The sequence below is a fragment of the Rhinopithecus bieti genome, unplaced genomic scaffold (genome assembly GCF_001698545.2).
Source record: "Rhinopithecus bieti isolate Rb0 unplaced genomic scaffold, ASM169854v2 scaffold_13400, whole genome shotgun sequence".
NCBI lineage: Eukaryota > Metazoa > Chordata > Mammalia > Primates > Cercopithecidae > Rhinopithecus > Rhinopithecus bieti.
The window spans coordinates 5,433,900-5,451,646 of record NW_016807991.1 but is presented as its reverse complement, the minus strand read 5'-3'; positions in this window follow the sequence as shown (position 1 = coordinate 5,451,646).

Below are 17,747 nucleotides of genomic sequence, written 5' to 3'. Positions count from 1 at the left end.
TTTTTGAGACAGAGTCTCGCTCTGTCGTCCAGGCTGGAGCGCAGTGGCGTGATCTCCGCTCACTGCAAGCTCCGCCTCCCAGGTTCAAGCCATTCTCCTGCCTCAGCCTCCCGAGTAGCTGGGACTACAGTCACCTGCCACCACGCCCAGCTAAGTTTTTGTATTTTTATTTTATTTTATTGTATTTTTGAGACAGAGTTTTGCTCTGTCGCCCGGCCTGGAGTGCAGTGACCGGATCTCAGCTCACTGCAAGCTCCACCTCCCGGGTTTACGCCATTCTCCTGCCTCAGCCCCCCAAGTAGCTGGGAATACAGGCGCCCGCCACCTCGCCTGGCTAGTTTTTTGTATTTTTTAGTAGAGACAGGGTTTCACCGTGTTAGCCAGGATGGTCTCGATCTCCTGACCTCGTGATCCGCCCGTCTCAGCCTCCCAAAGTGCTGGGATTACAGGCTTGAGCCACCGCACCCGGCCAGTTTTTGTATTTTTAGTAGAGACGGGGTTTCACTGTGTTAGCCAGGATGGTCTAGATCTCCTGACCTTTTGATCCAGCAGCATTGGCCTCCCAAAGTGCTGGGATTACAGGCGTGAGCCACTGCGCCCAGCCATGTCCCTCTATTTGAACAGGTTTGAACCAGCCTGTGATCACAAGAAAGGAGAAGGCAGAAGGCGCAGATTTGAGAAATGTTTTGGCAGTAATGGCAGGACATGGCTACTGCCGGATCTGGCAAATCAGACCACTTGAGCAGCCAGGGCAGGATACTGGGGCTTCTAGCTTTGTAACTGCAGGCTCCAAACCCTTCTGGAGACTTCGGGAGGAGATGTGGGTCTGCAGAGGAAAAGCAGGAACGTGCATTTCAGTGTGGACTTGCCCAGGCATCACTGACATCCTTCTAGGGGGGCTAAGGTTGGAAGAGGAGCGCCTCATGGCAGGACCCTCTTCGGTTTATCCACTGATGGACCCCCAAAGTCTCACACGCTGCCTGGTGCCTCACAGACATTCATGAAACGACGGGTGGCGGTTTGAGATCTCTCTGGGCATCTGAGTCTGGAATTCAGGGAGAACCCTGGCTGGGAGTCACCATGTGAGGGGTGTTCAGATCCAGGTGGTCCCTGCAGCATATGGGGACCAGCTTCTCCATAAGAGTCCTTTATAGACTGGTAATCATTACGGCCACCACAGCTAGGGGTTGTTTTTCTGTCTGAATCTTTTCTTCTCCATGTTGAAGAATTCCTGTCTCCAGCAAAACACCCCTGACCCTCTGCAATCTGTCCCCTTCCACCTTCCCGGCCCCCTCGCCGCCTCCCCTTCCCCACACCTTATGTTCTTCCTCACAGCAGACTCTCCACCCGCCCATCTCTCAAGCCCTGCACTGTCTCCTGTCCCTGTGCCTTTACTCATGAGCTTTTCTCATCTCTGAAGCCCTTGCCCTCATTTTGTCGTAATATGCTGCTCACCCTTCAAGGCTGGCCTCCAATGACGCCTGCTCTGCGATGCCTTCAGCACCTCCACCCTTCTCATCATGCTCGCCTTGCCTGCACCTCCTGCCCTGCCAGGCTCCAAATCAAGATGCAATATTGAGGCTGGTCACAGTGGCTCACACCTGTAACCCCAGCACTTTGCGAGGCCAAGTGGGTGGATCACTTGAGGTCAGGAGTTCGAGACCAGCCTGGCCAACATGGTGAAACCCCAACTCTACTAAAAATACAAAAAATTAGCCAGGTGTGGTGACAGGTGCCTGTAATCCCAGCTACTCAGGAGGCTGAGGCAAGAGAATCACTTGAACCTGGGAGGCGGAGGCTGCAACGAGCTGAGATCATGCCACTGCTCTCCAGCCTGGGCAATGGAACAAGAACCCATCTCAAAAAAAAAAAAGATACTATATTGAGTGTTGCTTTGGCCAGGTATGGTGGCTCATGCCTGTAATCCACACACTTTGGGAGGCCAAGACAGGAAGATGGCTTGAACCCAGGAGTCTGAGACCAGCCTGGGCAAGACGGAGAACCCCTGTCTCTACAAAAAAATTAAAATTAGCTGAGCATGGTGGCACATTCCTGTAGTCCCAGTTGCTTGGGAGGCTGAGGCAAGAGGACGCCTTGAGCTCAGGAGTTCAAGGCAGCAGTGAGCTATGATGGCACCTTTGCACCCCAGCCTGGGCTTCAAGGTGAGCTCTATCTCTAAAAAAAGTAAAATAAAATAAACAAGTGCTGCTTTGATATCTTTGAGCCTCACAAAGCCCCAAAAGGGCCTAGTAGCTATGAGGCCCCCTGTTCTCGCCAGGCACGCCCCCCCCCCCAGCAGGAAAGGCTCCCTACCTGGTTCCTGCATCAGCTAGATTGGATACACCCCATATGTCTTCAGTCTGACAGTCTCACCTCCCTGCCAGCCAGCAGCATTATTCAAACAAGCCAATCAGAGGGCACCTCACCCTTTCGTTACTCCAAAGGCGGCCTCTCACAGCCTCTCTGGTTTACTCTGCGCTGCGGTGTACCCTCATGTGGTCCTGCATGGCCCGCAGTGTCTTCCTCCTCCAGAAGTATCTGCTATTAATAAGCTGCTGTCTCATCTGTCCAGTATCGGGTGCCATGTGTCTGGCCACCTTCTACTGTGTGGTGTGGAGGACCCCTCCTGCCCCACAGGGTGAAGAGGAAGGGATCAGGGCATCTCCCTGGCTGCTCCAGTCAGGTGTTGGCCTTGGTTAGGTGCATTTTCCCCTGTCTCCTTTCCCTCAACGTCAGGGATTGTGTGGCCCCATCTTGGCAGTCCCAGCACCTCGCTTGGCCCATGGAGGGGACTCGGGAGCTGTCTTCTTAGCTGGTGACTTCTGCTCTCTCACCCCCACCCCCAGCTGCTCTCACTGTCCCTCCCCCAAGTTCCCCACATCTCTCTAAGACTCATTACACCAAAGAAATGCTTGCAAGTTGGAGCTATATTTTTCTTTCTGAGTCTTCTTTGTTCACGTCTAGACTGAGTTGGGGGATTTTGGACAAACATTTATTAACCACCATGAGTCCTTGTAAAGATTTCCTCCAGAATCAATACCCTGAGGCCATTTAAATATTGTCTGAAACCAAGCCAGTCCCCCGCTCATCTCCCTTGCTTGGCTCCAAATGATGTTTAATTTTTCTATAAATTAACTCGCACAATGTCACACCACATTACTGCACCTTGGAACATTCCTATTCCGATCTGCGAGCAGCTGACACGCCAGGCGATGGCACGATTTCCTCCGGGAACGTTTCTCTGTAATGTGACTGATTACAATATAGCTGGCTGCGGGAGAAGCCGCGGCGCTCCAGCCGGCCGTGGGTGAGCCAGCACAACCCAGAGATAATGAATAATGGTTTGTGGCAAAACTGATAATGCGCCTGCTATTATATTGACTGGGGCTGCGGCTTCAGTTAATCGTGCTAAATTGCTAGGCTGGAGCTGTGTTCCGCCGGGCTTGGCCGCTGCCTTCCTCTTTTGAAAATTTCCATTTGTCTGAAGTTGGGTTCTTGTCTCTTCCTCCTGCCCTTCTATTCAAATGAGTTGTGGCTATTTTTGCCGGCGGCCGCCTGTGGGAGTGAGAGTTTGAAAGGCATGAGAACTTGGACTCCATCTGCCGGCCTGTGTGCACACCTTCCCATGTGAGTGCACACCATGCACCGCACAGCGCTGGGTGCTAGGAATGCGGACGGGCAGCTGTTGTACCCTCCCCACCTGCCCCAGAGGCTTGTTGTCTGGGGGAGAGATGGACAGCGCACCCGTGACTCCAGCGCTGCCTGTTAAGGGCTATGTGTCAGCTGAGGTCAGACCAGGAGTCAGTTTAAATTTTCCCTCCTGCGCTTTCCAGCCACGTGACCTTGACATCTCTCCTTGTCTGTAAAGAGATGATGCTCATGAGCCCATTGCAGAGTGTGGTGGTGTTAGATGGATCCCATCATAGACTGCTGAGCTGTGCTTGGCACATAGTGGGTGTCCCCCAAATGGTTCTTATCCTGGTGGCAGAGGCCTGTGCAGACGGCCACAAGTTGCAGAGGACAGAGAGACTGGCTCCCTGGAAGGTGAGGTGATGTGGGACTTGAGTGTTGTGGCGAAGAGAGGAGCAGAACGAGCCTGGGGGATGGCACAGAGGCCTGGTGTGTCCAGCGAGGGCAGGGGAAGGCTGGGCTGGAGGTGTAGGCGGTGTGTCTTGGGGAGAGGCAGCCGGTGCTTGCCGGCCTCTGATTTCAGCCAAGGTGATGGGGACCCCAGGGATGTTCCTTGTTCACCTCCAAGTACTGCCCTGAACCGTCTCCACCATCAGCCCACACTCAGGGCAGTCCCAAAATGCAGAGGGGCCAATGTCCCCTGGGACAACCCTGGAACACGGAGGCCTGGAGTGTCAGCATCCAGGCCTGTGTGTGTTGGGGTGGGGGGGGGAGTGATGCTGAGACACATCCCGGGCAGCTCCTAGCGAGTCCAGAGCAGTCTGAGCCTCAGGCACCTAATACAACCCTTACTGGCTTGTCCTTCATTTCTGCTTCCTGGGATCACCCCCAAATGAACGATCCCCATCCATGCCCTTGCTTCCAGCTAAGGGAGAAAGGCGCACACCTCAAGGGCCTCCTCCCACCGAGCCTGCCCTCCCGAGGCAGATCCTGAGAAGAGAAAATTCAGGACCCAAGCCCTTCTCTGTGACAGCTACAGTGACTGGTGTGGGGCGTGAGAAGCTCTGTCTAAGAGGGTCACTGGGCAAAAGAGTGAAACCATTCCTGCCTACCCTTCCACTCTCATCCCCAAAGCAAAGCCTGGCTGGGAGGTGACAAGCCAATCCCAGGTGGCAGCGGCTGGGCAAGGGGCAGCAGTGGGGGGGGGGGAGTCAGGGAAGAGGTGGTCCCACTCTGGTAAGATTCACACAGAGAGGAAGTCGATGCCTGCAGAAAGCCTTGGTACAGGACAGGGGGTGACTGCTCGCAGAGGCTCCCAGTCACATGGACCCACATGGTGGGTTCGAATCCCACCTCCACTGCTTGCGAGATGTGTGGCCTTGGTCAAGTCACTGCCTTCTCTGTGCCTGTTTGTAAAATGAGAGGTTAATAATGGCATCTTTCTCACTGGGCACATGAGTTCAGAATGAGCTCAAGTCTGCAGTACCAAGATCAGGGCTCAGCACCAGGTACATGTTTGAGACACGTGAGCTGGTACTGCTGATAAAATGACGCCATAGCTGTGGCGTAGGGACCCCGGTGGGGTGCTGGCTGCCCCCTCTCAGCCTCTGCTGCCTTATCTCTGCACAGCGCAGGGGGACAGGAGGCCCTGTACTGGGTCTCCACATGGGGCCTCACCCGCAGGAGCCTCTTTGAGTTCGGCTTTGAGTTCTGCTTAGAGATGGCTTTGCTGTGGGCTGCCAAACAGCAGGGGGCACAGGGCTTACCTCCAGTCTCCTCCGAGACCTGCCCTACAGGGTAATGGCTCAGAGTGAAGAGCCAGCTGGTGAGCTGCAGACATTTCGCTGAGTCTTTGGAGACTGTTTATCACCATCACAGCCCAGAGTGAACCATTTTTTATAGCCAGTTCTGCAGGAGGGTTTGCAAAGGGGGGCCCAGAGCGTCCTGACCCCAGGGCTGGGCCCAGAGGGGACTGTCTCCCCAGGGGTTACCCCCACTCCGAAGATCTCTACCCTGGGCTCCCTTTGGGGCCCCCCTCACCCTTTTCCCTGCCCCACACTCCCCATCCAGGCCACTCGGTGCCCCCAGTGGTCAAGGAGTGATTCTGCTCCTCAGTCACGATTCATTAAATGGACAATCAAATGTGAATTGGTGTGTGCACTTTTTTGTAAGGCTTTTTATATACGTAAAGGGCTAAATCGGGAAAACATCTTTGGGCAGACCATCTGTCTCAATTTGAGCTTTGAAAAATATGGTCACCTCACAATGTTCTCGTGTCAGACTCTAAAAACAAGAAACTGGGCAGGCAAGCGAACATCACTCATGCTCTGAACTCGACTGTCTGCTCTGCTTCGGGAATCACTGAAGCCTTCCTTCTGGCCACAGCTGCTGAGGCTGGGGCTACCAGGAAGAGGGGCCAGCTGGGGGAGGCACTGGGACCTTTGCAGGGGTTGGGGGCAGATGAGAAGCGGCCCACCTGCCTCTGGGGCCTCAGTGGATCCACAATGCGCACACACAGTTGCATTGATGGTCTGCCTTTTTATACTTGTTCACATCTCTCTGGCTCTCAGGATGGCCAAACAGGGCTTGGTCTGTTTGGCAGCCCACAGCAAAGCCATCTCTAAGCAGTACCCCACCCCCCAGCCCACCTGGTCCTCATGATGGAGAAATCCAGGTCACAGCTGGGCAGGCTCCAGAGAGGAGTGAGGCCACTTGGCACTAAAGAGAATGGAGGGTGGAGGAGGAGGCAGTGGGTGGCTGAGTGGAGGAGATAAGTCCACGTGCACAGGTGCAACAGTGTAAAGAGACTCCTGGGCCAGGCATAATGGTGTATCCCTTGGGAGGCTAAGGCAGGAGGCTCTCTAGCCCAGGAAGTCAAGGCTGCAGTGAGCCATGATTGCACCACTATACTCCAGCCTGCATGACAGATCGAGATCCCCATCTCTTAAAAAAAAAAAAAAAAAAAAAAAAAAAATAAAAGGCCAGCCGTGGTGGCTCACACCTGTTATCCCAGCATCTTTGGGGAGGCCGTGGCCGGCGGATCACAAAGGTCAGGAGATCGAGACCATTCCGGTTAATGATGAAAAAAAAAAAAAAAAAAAAAAAAAAAAAAAAAAAAAAAAAAAATCCTTGTCTCTACTAAAATCAAAAAACTTGGCCAGACGCTGATGGTGGCGGCGCCTGTGTCCCAGCTACTCGGAGCTGAGCGCAGGAAATGGCGGAACCCTGGAAGTTCGGAGCTTGCGGTGGTGAGCCGAGATCGCGCCACTGCACTCCAGCCTGGGCGACAGAGTGGCACTCCATCTAAAAGCCAATTAAAACTAAAGACGACCCCTGGCTGAGAATGCTGTAGAGGCAATTCGAGGACAGAGCTTGTGCTGAACAAAATACGCCTTTGAATTTTTAACTCCTATGCCCGTTTTCTTTTGTTTATCATATTATTTGAGGCTCCATGAAGGCCCAGGCAGGAAAATAGAAAGGACTTCAGGTACTGAACCCAGAGAGAATTTAATGGAGAGAGTGTTGGGAAAGCTAGCCTTGGGTGTGCAGTCTCTGGACCCGAACAGTTACATGAGAATGAGCCTTGGGCCTGAATCATTTCCTCACAAATAAAGAAAGAGGCTCTTCCAGTCCGCGCTGGGCATCTGTCTTCGGGGATACCTTTTCCTGTGCTCGACTTGCTAGGACTTCTTTCTGCCTAAGTGTGTGCATCCTGTGGCATCTGCCAGCCACTGCTGTATCTGTTCCCAGTGGGGGTGCACGCAGACCCTCTCCCTGGAGAGCTAGGCCACATGGGGCAGAGGAGCTGACACTCACTATTGCCGCTGATTGTGCTCCACCTGCTGTCTAGGTGAGTCTAGCATGGTTCCATCTTCCATCCCGTGCCTGTGTGAGTCATGTCTTTCTTGACACCGCCCCTCACCTACAAGCCATGCAGGGGCTGCCATCCCAGGACTGCTGCTCCTGGTGGCAGGACCCTCCACTCAGTGGGGCTCCTCCACTGAAGGTGGTAACAGGTATCACTTGCTTAACACTTAATGATGGCATGGATGATAAGGGGGCAGGGATGGGAAGCTTCTACCACGCTGAGGGCTGGAGGGACAAAGGGAAGATGTGGAGCTACCAGGACCTCAGGACTGGGGTCACTTGCGGAGAGCCACGGGTGGGGTCACTGCCATGCAGAGACGCAGTCCAAGACAGAGAGGAAGAGGATGAACTCCCCAGAACACCCACCCTCCAGTCTCCCACCAGTGCCTCCCGTGGACTGGAGCCAGTCTGGGCCTGGAAATAGCCTGCGGAGGTCAGACCTGACCACAGCTGCAGCAGGTGAGGAGGGACTGGGGCAAACAGGCCCACCATGAGCCAGGGAATGCACACACTGCATCCTCAGAACAACACGCAAAAGGTGCTGAAATGGCTTCCGATGGCTGCTGTCACCACTTACACAAACGTGGTGGCTTAGATAACAGTTATTCTCCTACAGGTCTGGAGATCAGAAATCCAAAATAACTTTCCCTGGCTGAGTGCAGTGGCTCACACCTGGAATCCCAGCACTATGGGAGGCCGAGGTGGGTGGATCACTTGAGGCCAGGAGTTCGAGATCCACCTGAGAAACATGGTGAAACCTTGTCTCTACTAAAAAAAAAAAATTAGCCGGGTGTGGTGGTGTGCACCTGTAGTCCCAGCTACTTAAGAGGCTGAGGTAGGAGGGTCACTTGAGCCTAGGAGTTTGAGATCACCCTGGGCAATTAGTGAAACCCCATCTCTACAAAAAACAAACACAAACAATTAGCTGGGCTTGATGGTGTACCCCTGTATGTAGTCCCCTGTAGCTATTCAGGAGGCTGAGGCAGGAGGATCACTTGAGCCCAGGAAGTAGAGGCTGCAGTGAGCTGACATTTCACCACTGCACTCCAGCCCAGAAAACGGAACAAGACCCTTCCTCAAAAATAAAAATAAAAAATCACTTTCATGGTGCTGGAATCCAGGTGCTGGTAGGTGGCACTCCCTGTGGAGGCTCTAGGGGAGACTCTGTTTCCTTGCTTTCCCAGCTCCTAGAGCTACTACATTCCTTGCAGTCCTTGGCTTGTGGCTTCTTCCTTCATCTTAAAAGCCAGCAGTGTAGCATCTTCAAATCTTTCTGCTGAAGTCCTCACATCACCTTTTTTTCTTGTAGCCAAATCTCTCCCTCTGACTCCCTCTCCTAAGGACACTTGTGATTACATTTGGGGCCCATCCAGGAAAGCCAGGATCCTCTCTCCATCTCAAGCCTTAATCACTTCTGCCCAGGCCCTCTTGCCAAAGAAGGTTACGTTCACAGGTTCCAGGGATTAGGAGCTGGATATCTTTGGGGGGCATTATTCAGGCTTCCATGGGTACCAAAGTGGACACTTTCTGTAATAGCTAGCTATTGCTGTGTAACAAATTACCCCAACATGTAGCAGTTCTAAACAACAAACTTTTAAAATCTCATGCAGTTTCCATGTGTCAGTTATTTCAGAGTAGCTTAGCTGTGTTGTTGTGTTTCAAGAGGTTGCGATCAAGCTGTCAGCCAGGGCTGCCATCACCAGAAAGCTTGACCAGGCCAGAGAATCCACTCCAAGATGGCTCTTCACACAGCTGTTGCAGGCGGCTTCAGGTCCTCACTACATGGGCTTCTCCATGAGGCCACTTGAGTGTCCTCACAACATGGCCGCTGGCTGGCTTCCCCCAGACTGAGCATCCTGAAAGGGAAAGCTGGCAAGAAGCCACAATGCCTTTTATGACTTTGCCTGCATTCATTTGTTAGGGCTACCATGATAAAGTACCACAGGCTGAGTGGCTTACACAATGGAAATGTCTGTTTTCACAATCCTGGAGGCTAGACATTGAGATCAAGGTGTTAGCAAGATTGGTTTCATCTGAGGCCTCTTTTCAGAAGGCTTTCTTTCTTTCCGTTTTTTGTTTTTTTGGCAGAGTCTCACTCTGTCACTTAGGCTGGAGTGCAGTGGCGTGATCTTGGCTCACTGCAACCTCCGCCTCTAGGATTCAAGCACTTCTCCTGCCTCAGCTTCCTGAGAAGCTGGGACTGCAGGTATATGCCACCACGCCTGGCTAAGTTTTGTAATTTTAGTAGAGATGGGGTTTCACCATGTTGGCCAGGCTGGTCTTGAACTCCTGACCTCAGGTGATCCATCTGCCTTGGCCTCCCAAAGTGCTGGGATTACAGGGGTGAGCCACTGTGCCTGGCTTCAGAAGGCTTTCTGAGTTTCCTTTAGAGATGGCTGTCTTCTCCCTGTATCTTCACAGGGTCTTCCCTCTCTATGCCTGAGTCCTAATTTCCTCTCCTTATGAGGACATCAGTTAGATTGAATTAGGGCCCACCCATAGGACGTTATATTACCATAATTACCACCTTAAAGGTCCTATCTCCAAATACAGCCACATTCTGGAGTACTGGGGGTTAGGACTTCAATATATGAATTTGTCAGGGGACACTATTTAGCTCATAACAGCCTCAGAGGTGACATCCTTCTGCCATATTCTCTGGGTCAGATAGATCAGTCCTACTATGATAATTGAGGTATTACATCAGGATGTGGATGCCAGGAGGTGGGCTCAATGTGGTCTTCTTGGAGGCCTCTCCCTTCGTGCCCAGCAGAATTTTTTTTTTTTTTTTTTTTTTTGAGATGGAGTCTCACTCTGTCGCCCAGGCTGGAGTGCAGTGGTGTGATCTCGGCCCACCACAACCTCCGCTTCCCGGGTTCAAGCGATTCTCCTGCCTCAGGCTCCCAAGTCGCTGGAATTACAGGTGCTCACCAACATGCCCGGTTAATTTTTGTATTTTTAGTAGAGATGGGGTTTTGCCATGTTGGCCAGGCTGGTCTCAAACTCCTAACCTCAGATGATCCACTTGCCTCAGCCTTCCAAAGTGCTGGGATTACAGGCATGAGCTACCACACCCATCAAGAGAAATTCTTACTAGTTCTTGCATATATTTCTAGGGCTACTTTATGTATGCTCAGCCACATATGTACAAGAAGAGCACATGTATACGAGTGAGGTATATAAACACAGCGCCCTGTACCTTGCTTTCTTCACTTAGTAAGCCCGTAAAGAGCGGACTCATTCTTTTTTGGATTCCACTGTATGAATTGCTGCCACTTAATTAACTGGTCCCCTTGATGTTTATGATTTTGGTTTTTTGTTTGTTTGTTTGTTTTAGCTGGAGTTTCGCTCTTATTGCCCAGGCTGGAGTGCAATGGAACAATCTTGACTCACCGCGGCCTCTGCCTCCCAGGTTCAAGCGATTCTCCTGCCTCAGCCTCCCGAGTAGCTGGAATTACAGGTGCTCACCACCACGCCCGGCTAATTTTTGTATTTTTAGTAGAGATGGGGTTTCACCATGTTGGCCAGGCTGGTTTCAAACTCCTGACCTCAGGTGGTCCACCTGCCCTCGGCTTCCCAAAGTGCTGGGATTACAGGCATGAGCCACCGTGCCCAGCGATGTTTATGTTCTTTCCAATATTTTGCCATTGCACATAATGATGCAACAAATATTCACGTACTTGTATTATTCATCATGTGTGCTAGTATAGTCGCAGGGTAAGTACCTGCTGTGAAATTGCTGGGTCAAAGGCTGTAAGTCTTTAATAGATGCTGTCTGATGGTGAGGTTGGTCTCTTGAAGGTTTTTCCAATTTACACTAGTGTCAACATGGCGCAGACAGCCCGTCCCTGTAGCCTCACTGACAGCGTGTGGTCAATCCTTTCACTCTCGCTGATTTGCTGAAGTGGTATCTTGGCCGGGTATGGTGGCTCACGCCTGTAATCCCAGCACTTTGGGAGGCTGAGGCGGGAGGATCGCTTGAACCCAGGAGTTTGAGACCAGCCTGGGCAACATGGTGGAACCCTGTCTCTACAAAAAATACAAAAATTAGCTGATGTGGTGGCATGAGCCTGTAGTCCCGGCTACTCGGGAGGCTAAGGCGGGATGATCGCTTGAACCCAGGAGGTCGAAGCTGCAGTGAGCCATGATTGTGCCACTGCACTCAAGCCTGGGTGACAGCGTGAGATCCAGTCTCAAAAAAAAAAAAAAAAAAAAAAAAAAAAAAAAAAAAAAAAAAAAAAAAAAAGAAATATCTCAGTGTAGCTTTAAAAAAAATTATTGAGGTAACATTTGCATAACATATATTTAACCATCTTAAGGTGAACAATTCAGTGGCATTAAGTACATTCACAATGTTGTGCAATCACCTCTATTTAGTTCCAAAATATTTTCATCATCCTCAAATAAAATCCCCCACTCTGCCTTTAATCCCAGCACTTTGGGAGGCAGAGACAGGAGGATCGCTTGAGCCCAGGAGTTTGAGACCAGCCTGGGCAACATAGGGAGACTCCGACTCTATAAAAAATGAAAAAAATTAGCCAGGCATAATGGTGCATACCTGTAATCCTAGCTACTTGGAAGGCTGAGGCAGGAAGATTGCTTGAGCCTGGCAGGTTGAGGCCTCAGTGAGCCATGATTGTGCCACCGCACTCCAGCATGGGTGACAGAGTGAGATCCTGCCTCAAAAACAAAAACAAAAAAACACACAAGCAAACAAAAAAAGTCCACATCCATGAAGCATCATTCCATTTCGCCTTCTACCAGCTCTTGGCAACCACCCATCTAATTTCTGTCTCTATGGACTTGCCTATTCTGGACATTTCATGGAAATCATGCAATATGCGGCCCTTTGTAAATGGCTTCCTTCACTGAGCACAATGGTTTGGAGCTTCACCTGTTTGTGATGTGTGCTCCTTCCCTTTCATGGCTGAGTAATATTTCTTTTTTTTTTTTTTTTTTTGAGGCGGAGTCTCGCTCTGTCGCCCAGGCTGGAGTGCAGTGACGCAATCTCGGCTCACTGCAAGCTCCGCCTCCCGGGTTCACGCCATTCTCCTGCCTCAGCCTCCCGAGTAGCTGGGACTACAGGCGCCCGTCACCGTGGCCGGCTAATTTTTTGTATTTTTAATAGAGACAGGGTTTCACCGTGGTCTCGATCTCCTGACCTTGTGATTTGCCCGCCTCGGCCTCCCAAAGTGCTGGGATTACAGGCGTGAGCCACCGCGCCCGGCATGGCTGAGTAATATTTCACTGTATGACACACCACATGGTGTTTATCTGGTCACCTGCTGATAAACCTTAAGACTGTTTCCATTTCAGTGTGGTTTCAATTTGCATTTCCCTGATTATGAGTGAGGTTGAGTTTCTTTTCATGTGGTAGATGCTCATCAGGGCCCCTTCCAAACCAGGGGCAGGATGAGCTGGAGACAGGATGAAACTCAGGGATGAACTGGAGCTGCACTGAAGTGCCTCATACCCATCCTTTGGGCTCCAGGGCCTTTGGGTGTCAGAGGAGAGTGGCCTCCCTCGGGAACAGCCATGTCTGGGCATCTGAGCCTGGTGGAGCCAGGAGGGCCCTGTGAGTTTAATGCAAAGAGTCACCATTTAGCGAGCACTGACTGTGCGCCTGGCATTCTTGTTGGCACTGCATCTATTACTATTACCTCCTTGAACACTTGCAGCAACTCCAGGCTGATTTATTACACCCTTTACAGTTGAGGAAACTGATACCTGAGATTTTGTGTAACATGCTCTTAAACGGGGGTGCACAGCAGGTACAGAATTCATCAGCAGGACTGTTGGATGTAGGCACCAAGGATGTGCCCAACACATCCTGTGAGGCCTCCCTCTCAAAGGGCTGCCCCTGGCAATTTTTCCTGCCCTCCTCTTCCCCAGCACCTTCCCCTCCAGCCCCCTAGGGAGAAGCAGGATTTCTCCTTTTCATGCTTCTTGTATTGGCAATCTATTGTTGCTTAACAAAGTGCTTGAAAACTTAATAGCTTAAATCAACATTTGTTATCTCAGTTTCTGAAGATCAGAAATGTGGGAGTGGTTCAGCTGGGGTAGGTTCTGGTTCAAGTTCCCTCTCTGTAGTCAAATTGTCAGGCTATAGTCAAATTGTTAGACTGTAGTCAAATTGTCAGTCAAGGCTACAGTCATCTGAAGTTTCGACCGGGGCCGGAGAATCCATTTCCAAGATGGTTCCCTCACATCGCTGTGGACTGGAGGCCTCATTTCCTCTCTGGCTGCTGGCAGGAGGTCTTAGCTCCTTGCCACGTGGCTAATTGAGTGTCCTCAGAACATGGTGACTGACTTCCCCAAAGGGAGTGATCTAAGAGAGCAAAGAGGAAGTTGCAGTGCCTTTTATGACCTAGTCTCAGGAGTGACAGATGATAATTTCTGCCATATTCTGTTTGTTAGAAGTCTCTAAGTTCAGCCCATTCTCAAAAGGAGGGAGGACTGTAGAAGCATTTGTGGGCATACATTTGCTCCTTTTTCTTGTTCTGGGTCCTGGATCTCTCTTTGGCCAAGTGTCTGGGGTTTGGTTATGTGCAGAGGTGATGACTATGGCCTGGGGGTGGTGGGTTGGGGTCTCAGGCCCTGTGATGGGGTAAGACAGGCCACCATTGCCTCACTTACCTGGAATTGGGAGTGGTTGGTACATCTTCCTTCATCTCAACACATCCTCTTATTTTGTTTTCTATTAAAGGAAGCAGAAGTACTTGACAGACAGATGGAGGCCACTCCCTCTCCCAACCCCCTCCTCTGAAGATGGCTGGGAGAGAGTCACAGGAAAGGAGGGGGGAGAATTAATAGTGTAAACCTGGGGTTTTGAAACTGGCATGCAAGATCCCCAAGGGATTTTTGGATAGAATTTAGGGAGCACATGCCTTTGGATAGATGAAAAAAAATTCTGTTTTCACAAACCTCTGCCTCATATTTGACATTTCCTCTAATTATAAATATAGTTGACAAAACACAATCATGTTAGACATACTCTTGACTTTCTCACCAAAAAACAATTACAGATTTTTTCATTCCATCACAGCTGTTGCAGAAATCTTGCAGTATCATTTACGCCGATCACTGTTACAAAATGACTGTGGTGATAAGGCCGTCCACTGGGTTGTATGATTTATGCTTTAGTAAAGAGGTACATCTTTCTACATCACAAACTTGGCTTTTAAATATCTTGATACTATATTTCCATATGGTTGGCTTTCTTGTGATTCTATGAATTTGTTCTATGCATTTAAAAACTACTCTAAGAAGGGACCAAAGGTGTCACTAGGCTGCAAAGAGGTCTAGGGTACAAAAAGATTCCTCCTGGGTGGAGGAAGAGTTTGGGGAGATACTGGAACCAATGAAAATGAGGAGATTTGACCATCAAGAGCTGCTGGTGACCTTTGACAAGGCAAAGGTGGCAGAGGAAATGAAGTGATGGATTCAGGAGACCACTGCTCCGTAAAGGAAGGTAAGGCTTCACACTCACGGAGGTTGCCTGCTTCATGGGCGCTGGTTGTAAATGGTTCATTCCTACTATCCCTCACTGTGGGTCCAGGAGTCCACCCACCCACCACCACCCCATCTCCCTCTCACCTTCCACCCCCCTGCCGACTTCCTTACTCTATTCTCCAAACTTGCTACACCCTTTTGCCCACCATTTTCTTTCCCAGCAATGACCTTTTCCCCTTGTCTACCAGGAGACTCGTACTCATCCTTGAAAACCTCACTCTCATAGGGCTGATGATACCCCTGTGGTCACTCACCACTCCCAGGACTGCCTTCTCCATGGGCACATTGTCATGGTTATTTCACAACAAAACCATTTCCCTCAGGAGGCTGAGAGCTCCTTCTGTGCCCCAGTTTACTCATTTTTTGAAATTCCAGCTCCTGGCACATTGTCTGACAGTTACAGAGCAAATGTTTTAAAAATATGGAGTTGTTGGAGCAGTAAATTAACACAATACCTGTTTGTGTCAAAACAGCCTATGAAAGGCAGCTTGCTCTTCCCTTTCCCCAAATCAATGTACCCTCTTTAATTCATACATTATGCCATTATGCACGTAGAATTTGAGAAAAATCAGAGAAGCCTAGTTGGGTAGTTTCTTTGAAACCATCTGATATAGTTTGGCTCTATGTCCCCACCCAAATCTCACCTTGAATTGTAATTCCCATAATCCCCACGTGTGAAGGGCAGGGCCAGGTGGAGGTCATTGGATCACAAGGGTGTTTCCCCATGCTGTTCTCCTGATAGTGAGTGAATCTCATGAGATCTAATGGTTTTATGAGTGTCTGGCATTTCCCCTGCTTGCGCTCACTTTGTCCTGCCGCCCTGTGAAGAAGGTGCCTGCTTCTCCTTTGCTTTCTGCCATGATTGTAAATTTCCTGAGGTCTCCTCAGCAGTGCAGAACTGTGAGTCAATTAAACCTCTTTCCTTCATAAATTACCCAGTGTCAGGTATTTCTTCATAGCAGCGTGAGAATGGACTAATACACCCTCCATAATAAGTGACTCATCTCTCTAATTCTTGGCGTCTCCCATCTGTTAGATTAGGCTAATAACTATCCACACTAAGTTGATGTGAGAATTAAAAGAGACGATGTGGGCAAAGTGCTTGGTGCATAGTAAGTGTTCAGTAAAGGGGAGTTGTTATTCTTAATTTTACAAGGCAACATGAAATTGCTGGCAGAAGGGGCTATAAATTGAGTTCTGTGGGAGTTCAGAGGAGATGGGAAGCACATGTGATGAAGGGCAGGTGAAGATGTGAGAGCAGCAATGGGTCAAGGAGCATGGCTAGGAGCTGCCTGGTGGAAACAGGAAGGCCATTTCCAGAGAGAGACAGGCACGTGGTCAAGTTTGGGCTGGTGGTCAAGTTAGTGCTTATTCTGGGGCAATAAGCACTAACTTTTCCATCACCCTCAAGCATTTCATTCATACATGATGAAAACGCTGATTGCAAATTGTCTCTTTGCATGCATTCCAGAAGGCAGCAAGAAGTTTGACTAGGCAAATTCCATTGTGTTAGCTATGTTGCTGTGCGTATTTTAAAGTTCTCTTAAAATCATCCAACAGTCTATAATTCAGTCTCTTGCCTTTGTAAGATAGAGCTTGACCCAGTTAGTCTAAACTGGGGTGGCTTTTGGAAGATGAAAGCTGCCAGCCACTTACGAGGACCACCTACTCTTCCTGTTCCCTCTTCAGAGATGACCTGGGAAGCACGCAGATGACACCAATCTCTCTCCAGGTGTAGGACTTTGGGGAAAGCACTGGTCTCTCCAGGTAAATTGCTAATAGGCGCCAATACTTGTCTTTATCCTTTCACAGCCTTCTATGAGCCACCTATGGCTCCAGGTACCAGGGATACAAAAGCGTTCAAAGTGTGAACCTTGCCTCTGGTGCTGATGGCCTGAAACTGGCTCCAGTTGTTGGTGCAAAGGTCCCCTTCTTCCCTTCCCCTTGCCCACTGCCACCATCCACATTTCCTACCCCTGTAGGAAGCATGGGCAATTTTAGTGCTCATTAGACCATGGAAGGTGGTGGTTAAGAGCATGGAGTCAGTAGCCAGCTCTAGTCCTGGCTTCTCCCTTCATTTTGGCTGTGGGATCTTGAGCAAGTCTCTTAGCCCTTGTATTAGGCCATGCTTGCATTGTTATAAAGAAATACCTGAGACTGGATAATGTATAAAAGAAAAGAGGTTTAATTGGCTCATGGTTCTGCAGGCCACAGAAGCATGGCACCTGCTTGGCTTCTGGGGAGGCCTCGAGGAGCTTTTACTTATGGCAGAAGGTGAAGTGGGAGCGGATACTTCACATGGCCAGAGCAGGAGCAAGGGAGGGAGGTGCCACACACTGTCACACAACCAGATCTCATGTGAACTTAGAATGAGAGTTCACTTTTCACCAAGGAGATGGCCCGAGCCATTTATGAGAGCTCTGCCCTTGTGATTTAAATACCTCCCACCAGGTCCCACCTCCAACATTGGGGTTACATTTTGAAATGAGATTTGGAGAGGACAAATATTCAAATTATATTATTCCACCCCATCACCCACCCCAATCTCATGTCCTTCTCACATTTCTAAATACAATCATGCCCTCTCAATGATCTCCCAAAGTCTTAGCTTGTTTTAGCATTAACTCAAAAGTCCAAAGACTAAGGTCTCATCTGAGACAAGGCAAGTCCCTTCCACCTATGAGGCCGCAAAATAAAAAAAAAAGTTAGTTACTTCTTTTTTTTTTTTTTTTTTTTTT